Source organism: Schistocerca cancellata, chromosome 2 (genome assembly GCF_023864275.1).
Source record: "Schistocerca cancellata isolate TAMUIC-IGC-003103 chromosome 2, iqSchCanc2.1, whole genome shotgun sequence".
NCBI lineage: Eukaryota > Metazoa > Arthropoda > Insecta > Orthoptera > Acrididae > Schistocerca > Schistocerca cancellata.
This window is the reverse complement of record NC_064627.1, coordinates 539,588,813-539,601,121: the sequence shown is the minus strand read 5'-3', so window position 1 is coordinate 539,601,121 and position 12,309 is coordinate 539,588,813.

The following is a 12,309-nucleotide window of genomic DNA, read 5'->3' as shown; positions in this document are numbered from 1 at the left end:
GGAGGGGAGAGGGACGGGGAGGAGAGGGAGGTGGCGGGTGGCAGATCCCTGTGGCGTAGTGGTGGGACCAGAGGCATTGTGGATACGGCGGGCAGAGCGGATTTCCAAGTCCGGGTGGGAGTTCAGTTCTGCCAACACTTCATCCTCTGTGATCACCAGGCTGAGCTTGGTGATCACAGCAGTGTAGGTGGGGGGGGGGGGGGCGACGGGGAGGCTGGGGCTGACGAGGAGTGGAAGTGGAAAGGAAGGGTGTCAGAGAGGCGTGGGGGCCAAACATAACTCGTGGGAGTTTTCGCAGGAGGTCTGTGTGAAAGGATGGGGATGGGGACTTGATAAGGACTGAGTCCCTGCGGGGAATGAGTTGGGAAATGGGAGCACCAGGTAAGTATTTTCGTATCTCCATGGTGAGGGTGCAAGCATCGAGGAACTTAGGATCGGGAGTTGACAGGACAAAGGTGTGGAGGGTGGGAGCCAAGGTATGGGTGGCAGGAGAAGGGGTGGTGTCCGGGGAGACGGCAGGCGGAGGGGGAGGTGGTGTTGTGGGAAGGAGCGGGAGCAGAGTCGGTAATGACGCGTTTTTGGGGTTTTTTGGAGACTGGTGGCTGGGAGGAGGGGAGAGGGATGGGGAGGAGAGGGAGGTGGCGGGTGGCAGATCCCTGTGGCGTAGTGGTGGCGCCGGGAGAAGCAGCCGGTTCAGTGGTGGCGATGGTGGCTCAGCGCGACGTGATGCGTGTGGGAGATGCAGATGACATAGTGACGGGGTGGGTGAGAGAGGGGAAGCCGACCACCGGCAACAGAAGCATACGTGAGGGCGGGGGTAGTAGTGGGAGCTGTTGAGAGTGTGGAGGCTGGAGGAAGTGTGTAGAGGTGTGGGTATACAGCATGGGAGCAGATAGGGGGATGGGTAAGTGGGCGAAGGGGAGGGGAGGTGGAAGGAGGGAGGCCAGGGGCGGCACTCCAGGAAGTGACTGTGGGAAAGGGGGAGGGGGAGGTGTAGATGACAGTGGAGGTGGGAGCACTCATTGGAGACGAACGGCGACGGACAGACGGACGGGCAGCAGACAGCAGCGGCGGCGGCGGCGGCGGCGGTTACGGCGACGGGGATGAACAGCGAGCAAGCAGGCGGACGGACGAACAGCTACAGCAGCAAGTGGCGGGCGGACAGACAGACAGACAGACAGACAGACACAATCTTCGAAGACGGAGATTCCACCCTGAGAGTAGCCCAGGCTTTGCAATCTGACGCTTTCGAGGGAGGGGATCCAACCCTCTAGGTCTTGTAACTGCTATACGCTATGTTTAAAAGCACAGAAGAATAATCTTCTGAACATGAGTGGCGTTTGTTTTGAAGGGCGCTCAAACAATGAGAGCGATTGGGATCTGGTTCCAAGGTCCACTCAGTGTGCGTGTTGTAATAAATTTATATGGTTGCGTGATGTTATTATCTGTTCACAGGCACGAAGCCGTTCCCAGAATAATTGAAGACATGTGAGGAAAAACGGGCTAACACTCAAATGTAAAACCTTAGAAATAAGTGTCGCCATCTGTCTCTGGCTACGGGAACTACCAAAATTGACATTGGTCTCCCCCTAAAAATCCTAATGAGATATCTATGGGTGAGACAAATGTCAATTTTGATAGTTTCCGTACCCAGCATCAGATGGCAACACTTATCTGTAAGCTTTTACATTTGAGTGTTAGCCCGTTTTTCCGCGCATGTCTTCAGTTGCAAGCCTGCGAATACTGCGCGTCACACGCTTTTTGAAAAGGGCTTTTTGTTTACGAAAAATTTGGAGTTATTAGATCAAAACAAAATTTGCATGTCGCAGATATAATCTTTTTAACACTGATTATTAATTCCTCGCTACAGTTATCTCGTTCTCCGTTCTTACACCTTTATTTGATGTTCAGCATATGTCTCGTAGCTTTTTCTATCGAAAAGAACAAATTTGTATCAAGACTACAGGTAGCTTTTTTTAAATAAAAATACGCTTTCTTTCGTCTAAGGGTGTTCGATGATAATCGATATTTTCAGAAATCGATGTTATTAGTGCAACAGCAATGTTTTAATATCGATACTAAAGACTGAGTCGCTTTTACCTTCGATATTAAAAACAAAATGTCAAACATCGACGTTGACAAAAAAACAGTTCTACTCGTTCCCACTACCAATAACTTTTTGTCAGCTTTTTGTCTGAACATATCTCATAACGTCTCCAATGTGGCACATCTACGACCTGTCAAACAGAACCAGGAGGGAGATGGAGAGGGCAAATATTTTTGAACTTGCTAAGGCACGAACATTGGCTTCAGTGATGTAGCTAAGCGTTAACGCCTTTCATTTTTCATTTAGTTCATGGTAGGGTGGTGTCTAGTAGTTTGTATTTCGAATGTAACTTTTATAAACGTTAAAAATGATATTTCAAATTGTCTAAGAACCTTTCCGTTTCTGACATGTAAAACTGCATGTTATGCTTTACGATAGATACACTCTAAAAATGTTCCTCCGTGACTCTACAGTCTACAAAAAAAAATCCTTTGTAATTGCCCGAGCTTACAAAAGAGCGGAGCACCTTGGTAGTAGCAGGCGCTGTAGTTTGGGATCAAATAAAACAGAGCTGTTTATAGTGTGCGACGTAAATTACTTCCATGTGTTACTGTGCTGGGAAAGGCTCCGTCACTGTAACGACACCGAAGACTGCGGTAATTTTTATAGAATAAGTTACTTTGTGGACTACTTATTATTTTTCATACCTTTCTCCAGTTGCTTATTATTGGCTTACCAAATGACGGAATTTTTGCCGCCACGTTCTGTACTTGCGAATCCGGGAGTGGGAGTAGAGATGTAAATATATTTACGGAGGCACCTCTCCTGTCACTGCTCTAATTCGCACTGCGGAGAGGAAAAACAAAACTTCAAATGGCTCGACTTCATGATACTAAAATAACCAGAAAAACACGAAATAAGAACACACGATGCAAACAAAGATCTAAAGAAAAGAATCATCGTCTACGACCATGGGTCCATAAACATCACCATTAGTGCAATATGCACATACGACATATGTCCAACTGCTGCCGAAGTGGGCCGTTCTCTTTTTGATTTGCATATGTATATTTTCCTCCTTGCCTTTGTCTAAGAACAGAGGCTATCTCGTCACACCGACAGCACTCGCGTATGATACTGCTGTGCAGGTATTCACATTATCAGTGCAATTCAGTCGGGAAAGGTGGTTGGAGTGACAAAGAGAACGAATTACTTCTGTGACGAGCCAAGTTGTACCGATCAAAACGATCTGTTCAGTCTTCGAAATTCTGTTGGCAGACTTTGGATTCACCATGTACTTTTCTTTCTGCGTAGCTCGTACTTCGGGTATTACCTGACTGAAATCTGGTAGCACACTTCGTCGTCAGTTCAAAAAAAAGTTTTTCTTTTCTTTTAGAAAGTAATATGTTTATAATTTGCACGCAACATATGTTTTCATAGTGCACGTTGCTCAGTCGATAACACTGCCAAAATTTCCTATCGCTGTGTCATTGATACTACAAATATATCAAAATTACTCAAACTCAGATGTATTTAACACACGCCATAAACAACAGGACGGAGCTAAGCTCGATAAATTGTAAACTACAAAGGAAACACGTTACCACGTCTCCATTCTTGCAATACACAACTAACAAAATGAAATTTTCAACTATTGGTTAAAAGACGAATTCCGTTTTCTTTCTGCTTTCCCCTATTGTCACCAATGATAATGTTGCACATATTCCCAGTCGTCCTTCTGTGGAGGACAAGGTACACAACTTTAGTGCCGGAGGAGCCAGCTTCAATTTCCGTGTTGACTAAATCCAAAGCAAACTTAAGGAACCACCATTACCACTGCATGCTAAAAAAGAAATGCCAGAATTTTCCATACTTCCATTCCTTGGCGAAGTGTCATACAACCTTGCAAGTCTTTTCAGATCACATAATATAAAAATGTTTTTCCATACAGAGAAACTACAAAACAAAATTGTTTACAATAATGTAACAACTGTGTTGTAGCGTCAAATGTCCGACATAAACAAACTCGCATGCCCTTGTTCTTGTTTCTGCGTAATACAAATAAGGAGAAATTTTGCAACTCACTACAAAGACATATGGATGCCCTCCTACGCTAAAACTTACAAGTCCAGCTTTGCGTCACGTGTTGCTCATCATGAACACCATGTTGACGGCCTGTCTCTGTTGCATACTGCTACCTCCGCGAAAAGGTAGAGATGTAGCCTATTTTTGCAAGCTAAAAATCACATCAAAAAATTCGTAACGAAGAAACCGAGCCAACAAAGAAACTTTTTGCAGAATTTCCATGACGTCTTGGCGCCAAAATGTTAAAAAAGACAGCAGAAAGAAATATTCATACTCCCGCAGAAATAGTTATTCTCTTATTCGTGTAACAACTGTAGCACTCTTTTGTCTGCTTACTCCTAAATGTTTTGTTCTTTATTATTTACATTATCATAGCCACATGAAGAAAACCCTGTCACTTGTGGTAATAACTCATTCACTCTTCAGTTACGTAGTAACTATTTCACTGTATCTTGTAAGATGCATTTACTTCCGTTATCAACGCTTGTAAATATTTATTCTGTAATGCGATGCATCTAAGACAAAGATTATTATGTGGTGAAGCGTTATACATATCATATTCATGTTCTTTATACTTATTTTCAGTGTTTACTTATTGCAATTGCAAGAACAAGTGTAGCTAAATACTGGTTGTGTGTGTCACAAACCTGAAAATGTGCAATATTAGAACGAATTTGCTGCGATAGCTCTATACATTGCACTGCAGTACCTAAAATTAAAGAAAATTTTAGAATCAGAAACTTTCCGTCATCAATAGCTTCATTTCCGTTGTCTCAGCCAGGACACCTCTCACTTCCATGTGTCCGTTACGTTGTATTAGACACTATAGGCAGAGCTGCATGTGGTTATCACACAAGCTGACACACCTTTCAGCCCTTCTCCACAGTGAACCACCCACCTGGGTCCATTCGGATTGCGTCTCATGCATTGGTCCCAAGCTCGTGTAACGTCTGCACATTGTCGACGAACTGGGCGTACACCAGTGCCTTTAAATGTCCCCATATCGAGGAACCCAATGGATTTAGGTTTGGTAAACAATGAAGTCATGCTTAAGGACCTCCTCGACCAATCCATCTTCCATAGAACGTTGTGGTGATGTACTATCACACGATCTGTAGAAAATGCGCTTGTGCCTCATTGTGCAAAAATCACAATCGTTGCCTTTCTGATAGGGTAACGTTCTGTAATAGAGCTGTAACGCATTGCTCAGAAATCTTTGATAAACAGCATTTGTTAATGTGTTTGGTAAAGTGTATGTCTCTACGAGTCTCTCACCCGGTATTCCTGTCCATACATTGATACTGAAACGATCCTGATACCCCACTTCCAGACTTGCTCAAGGATTTGTATCTGCCCGCACGAATGTTTTGTGATTTTTTACTATGACATCTATTACTATTCGGCCCAAATCATCGAATAGTACACGTATCTCAACAGGTATTTGTTTCTGGACGTATAATTATAGGAACTTTTCTTATAGTTTTGGCCAAAACAGCCTCCTGTGGGAATATGCGAGACTTTTATAAACATCATGTATGTACACTGATGGTCTCAGTCAATTCATCGACGAAAATTCTGACCACCTGATTCTCACGGATAATAAATCATATTGTCCCTCTTTCTTAAACACGGATTTAATCCCTTTTTTTACGAGATTTAACTGTGCGAAGGCACGTATTTAGATCAGCTACGTAGTCAACCATTGGGTTGCTAGTAGAACCATAATGGTTCCTGTTACCCACTAATTTTTAGCATACAAGTTGTGTATTTGCACCTGGAAACATAGATGTACAGCTCCGTTTGGAACTGAGAGATGTGCATATCCTTTTATGTCTCCTCTCCGTTTCAAAATTATGTACATTTCAGAGAATTTCTTTTACTAGAGCGTGCCTCCTAGTTTTTATGTGAAAATTCTTAGCTTTTAAATGAAACAATCTTCATTAACATTCTAGATCTATGTTCCTTATGTCTATATATATATATATTTCTCAACATAGTCACCCTGGTGATTTCTCCCTACGAGACACCAATTTGTTGATATTTCTGTGGCATATTTGAGTTTGTTGACGGAACCACATTCTCATCTCTGCTTGCACCGCTTCATCACTGTTTAAGTGAAGTTCTCGAAAGTGTGCTTTAATTTGTGTAAACGGATGAAAATCAGGAGGAACCAAGTCGGGAATGCGTGGAGGATGATCGATGACAGTGAACCCAAGGCGTCGGATTCTTATAGATTTCGCAGAGCTCGTGTGTGGTCTGGCGTTGTCATGTTGAAGCAGTGGGTGCTCAATTTTTGGACTGTTAGAAACTCGATTACAGCAAGGTATGTCTCGCGTGCCGATGTAGTTACGTTACGCACCGCCATGCTACACGCTACAGTTCGGAGCCCTCTATCGGCAGAGGGTTGCAACTTGCGTCAGCCAAGCGGGAAGTCAACCTAGCAATAGACATGACATATAATACCTCAACCGATGTTGAGAACAGAATAGAAAATTCGCAGGCATTACTTTTCAGCACGCCCTCATATTTAAGCCAGTTGGTCCTACGTGTTTCAGTTTATCTTTACACCACTGCAAGTCTTTACCAGTGTGAAGTAGTAGTAAAAAACAAATTCATGCTTTAATTTAGTGAATAGTCGCCGAAGACTGCCTCAACCAAGGCATCATGGACACTGCATGCTTAACGCTTGGCAAATGAAGTTCTAGGTATTCACAATAAATATTAGGTCTTAAGCCGAAACATTATAACCATCTGACTAATACCCTGTTGGTCCACGTTTGGAACGCAATACGGAATCTATTCGCGTGGAATGGATTCAATATGTAGGTTTCTGGAGGTATGTGGCTACAGATGACTATGCACATGTCACACAATCCCCCAAATTACAGGGCACTGGTTTCTGGGTGAGGAGCTGGCTCCCGACAGTGTCCCAGAAATGTTCAGATCAGGTGGATTTGCTGGCCAAGACATCAATGTGAGTTCGCTCTCTTGTTGCTCAAGCAACAGTAGTACGATTCTGTCTTTGTGAAATGGGCAGTCATCCTGCTGGAGGATGCCACCGCCATCAGAGAAAATTTCAAGTGTGAAGAGATGCAGATGGTCCACAAAACTTTCTGCTAGTTCACAGTTCTAATGGTGCCTTTAGTTACTACCACAGTAATGGAAGACCAACTGAATGTCCCCCATTGCATGACACTAGCCCTGTTAGCCCCTGTCCGTGGCGTGGAGCATCTTACATCAGTGGTCGGCAAATTCGTTGCTCAAGAAAGGCACACATCAATATTAAAACAACTGAAATTTTTTCAGGGCTAATTTTTTAAAACTATGTAGGTAGTTACACCGCTGTTTACTTAATTACGGTGCTCCTAAGCAGGCCTTTGCTAAAAACGTCCTCGATCCAATTGAGATGCCTTCTCTGGGGTCGACAGTTTCCAACTCTCCTACCCACATTCGTCCTCTATATTTTTTTTTTCGTCTGTCTCCTATCGTTTACTTCTCTGTGTAGCCAAACCATCTCAACAGACCTTAATCAACACTCGACAGTACAGCTTATTTCACTCTTCAACGCTCCTTAAAACAAACTAATAAACTTGACATAAAGTTTTATGTCTCAGTTAAATGATAGGAAAGTTGAATAATATTTGATATCATACCTAATCACACAATTAGTAATCGTAAAATTATAAGGTATTCACTAAATTACATCATATAATTACTGACAAATATTCATGTGAACAATGGCCATTCATCTCATTGGTAAGTTTGGGTAAGTCACGTTTGCTTGTGATCCTTAATTTTAAGTATAATTAAAGTTTTTTTAAACTTTAAGTCGACTTCTCAATTTATCCTTGATAAAGATCGCGCTTGAAACTTACTCGTTGCAAGAATATGTAGACCCAAATAAGGGAAGAACAGCAAAGACTGATTTTTCCGTTTATTTTTAAATTTAGCAATTTCATTTCAAAGTTGCCAATGTCAATACTAAAGAAAGAAAAATTTAATTCCTTTGCAGAAGTATTAAGAGCATTTTTTAACAAAGGCTTGTGTCAGTTTGCTGTTTCTGAATTCAAAAAACTTGGTGTTAAAAGCGTCCCTCGTATTTAAAAGTATTGATTTGAAATTGGAAATGTTAATATCAAAGTTGTTTTCCTGAAAAAGTTTTAACAGGCCTGGAAAGCGAATCAAAGTTTCTCTATCAAAATCTTAAGCAAAGTGAGGAAACTTATTTTGTTGATAGACTAAAAAGTGACATTTAAAACAAAACATTTATTTAAACAATGCATAAGTAAGACAATACTGGAAAAACACACTCAAATATCAAATCATAGCAAACACCACTGAATTACATAAACAAATATCTAGAATGACATGAGAGAACGTTCAAAGATTATTAATATATGCAAAAGGGTGTGAAATCAGTTAATCACAGTAATAGGGAGCAGATAGTGATTAACAATAATCTAACTGACCCCAGACAAGTTTCTAGTGCTTTCAACCATTAATTCCCAAACATAGCACACAAGTTTATTAATACACATAATGAAAAACAACCACACAATAAGAAAGTGCAATCAGATCTGATACCTGAGGAATTCTCGCCAATAATTAAAGGATTGCCTAATAAATTTTCAGTGTGCACTGATGAGATACCAGATTCTATATCAAAGCCAGTACAGCATTTACTGTGGAGTCACTAGCAGACATGGTACAGTCCTCATTTGAGAGTGGTATATTTCCACATAGTCCAAAAACTGCAAGACTAACATTGCTGCATAAGATCGGTGAAAAATGTGAAATTGCTGTATCAATTTTGTAAGGCTGCATCAAAATTACTGAAAAATGATCCTTTGATGATTAACAGCCTTCTTAAATAAATAAAGGCTGATAAATGACTCAAAACATTAGTTCAGAGCTGGAAAGTCAATCCAGTCAGTAACTTTTGCTTTTTGAATGAAATACTAAAAGTAGAGGATGATAATCAATATGTATCTGGCCTATTTTTATCTTAGTAAAGCCTTTGATGTTACTGATTCTGACATTCTCTTGCATAAGTTGAACAATAATGGAATTACAGACCAGTCTTAAAGGTGGAGCCTATCATACATCAACAACTACCTTAAGATTACAGGAATAAAAAGCAAAGCAAGTGAAACACAAAAAATTTCCAGTTTTTGCAGTAATGGAAAAAAAAGAATTGAGTATGGAATCCCACAAGGGTCAGTTCTGGGACCTTTGTTATTTCTGATGTATATAAATGTTTGGCTGATCAGATACATAATGCAACAACAGTAATCTTTGCAGATGACAGATGACACTAATATTCTAATTAAATCACACAGTGGGGAAAATCTGCAGAAAAATGCAACACCAGTTATGTGTAGCTTAGCACAGTGGTTCAGCACCAGTAGTCTCATTATAACTTCTGAAATAATTGTGTCAGTTAATATCCACACCACGAAAAACCTCCATCCTGCAAATCCTGTTATTACCATTGAACGAAAGAATGTCTAACTGTCAGTCATACAAAATTTTTAAGCATACCTATTCAGGAGGATCTGAAGTGGGACATGCACATTAACAACCTAAATAAAAAACTGAATACTCTTGCATATGTTGTTAAGATTCTCACACTAGTTGCTCATCGGTGGTGACAATGTATGGAATAATTTTCTGGGGCAATTCTACAATTAAAAAAATAATTGTGAACGCAGAAAAAGATAATCGTGTTGATAAATAAAGCTAAGTGCAGGTATTGTAAACACCTTTCTAAACGTCTGAAAATGTTGTCTCTGATTTGTTTGTGTGTATACAAAATACTATTTCTTACAAAAGGGAGCATCTTAAGAAAGGAAACCTCTTTAAACATGAATATGATATACAATCACAATGAGTACTGTAATCATAAATTAATTATATTTACCCTTTTCCTATATCATGTGTACAAATTATATACCAAACATTGTTCTTGGACCAAATAAATAAATATAACAATGCTGTAAAAATACGGATACTTAGAGACCCCCCCAGGATGTTTTATATGTATCTCATGAAGCAGGCATTATACCATCAACTTCCTCATCATTTGTAACTTTGCAAATGGGAATCCTATGGTCAGACTATCTGTTGCCTATCTGCCTGTCTGCGTTTCTGATAACTAAAAACGTTCATCATTTGTAACTCTGCAGATGGTTGCCCTGTGGCCAGAATGTCTGCTGGTTGATAATTTACTCGATTTTTCTTATTAACTGGTTGACAAATGTAATAATACCTTGTCTCTAAACATTTTGATCCTTCATAAAATCCTGGTCCATTAATAAATTTTGTAGCACATTGGTTACATGTTTTCAACATACAAAGCGAGGACTCATCAACAGCTGCAATTTCTCTCAAAAGCCAATCTAATTACATATGTGATATGAAAGTATCACTTGCAAGCGAAGATTCTGTCCACATGGTAGAAAGAGCTAAACACTTGTAACACTTTTCTACACTACTGGACCTCCATCAAACGTGAGCAGAATGCCTCTTCTTGGTCGTGTCTGTCCTCACCGTGCTCACCATCACCATAAGCTCGATAGTACAGACATGATCCTTCTCAAGCAGAATGTCATTGATGTAATTGTTGATTTAAGATACCTCTTCATTTGTCTAAGCAGTTCAAAATGCGCCTGTGTTCGTGATTCTTAAACTTTCGATCTAAAATCAACCACATGTGATAAATCAGGTCTTGTACATTGCGCCAAATACATCGAACTTGCAACTGTTCCTTAATAGAGTTCAGTATTATTCAAAGGAGGTGAAATGAAATTCGCCTATGGCATTTGTGGTTGGGATTCCTCTTTTGGGAAATCGACCACCTGGTACAAGTGTTATTATTTAATGCCATTTTGGAGACTTGCGACGACGATGAAATGATGACAAGAACGACACACACGATTCACTATGTGCACAGTCAGGTTCAATGGGTTAAGTTAACAGTTTTGCACTTACCATAACACATTTCTCTAAAATATTCTTCACATATGAAGACTTATTTACTTGATTACTGTTGTCAAATATCTTAACCTGTAAGCTCAGGAACTACTCAATCTTTTCTGCAGCGAACTGAAAACGTTTACCTAACAGTTTAATAAATTTATTTATTGCATCAATAAACCCTTTAGCCAATCCACCATCAACATTAAACAGTATACCAGGTTTTTACCATAGACCATACATGGATTTGAACAGCTCTCCTGTAAATTACATTCAGTACGAAATTTAATAAGATATTCATAACAGTATTTGAGACTTGCTTTAAATCTACAGACACTTTGGTAATTTACAAACCCCTCTTGCACCATCGTCAACGCAATCTGATTGTTACATGTAAATTTCGTCCTTCATAATACCACTGGATAATGTTGTCCTTACATCAAAATTCCTTGTACACCAAATGTTTTGAATTGCAAAACTCAACAGAGCTCTCATTGACTCCATTTTACTAGAGGGCTAAATATATCTATATAATGTATTCCAAAATTTTGATTGAATCCTTTTGTCACCAGTCGAGCCTTATATCGACCCACCTTATTATTTGCGATTAATTTCGTAAGAAAACGCATCAACTTTCGATCACGTTATTCCATGTTAGTTTTGTAAACTAGTTACCACGTTTTATTTTTCTTCTCAGAATTCACTTCCTCCTCCATTGCCTTCTGTCACTCTTCAGAACTATTTGACTGCACTGGTTCTTCACAATTCCTCATTATCACTCAAAGAAGCATCTTTCTTAGTTGATGGGGTGAATCTTCACAGTAATGTGGTTTCTTTAAATTTCGCCACTCACATGAATTGTGGTCTCCTTTGTCTTCATTTCTGGCTTCCAAATTGCTCTCAACTTACCCCTTAGTGTCAGTGCTTGCTAACCCTTTCATACAATCACCCAACCATCCTGTTCAAAATCAACATCGTCATTTTTATTTTCTGTAACCTTTTCGTTATCATCTACTTTTGGGTTACCAACAACTCTTTCAGTCCCTTGTGTAACTGGTTTTTGTAAATTTTGTGCAGTTGAACTTAACGTCTCTTCATATACAAACACGCATCTGTTTTCGCAAAAATAAATATGATACTCACAGTCATCATAACTAACCATTTATACTTTTGAAAAGTAATATCGTACTTCTTCCGTTTTA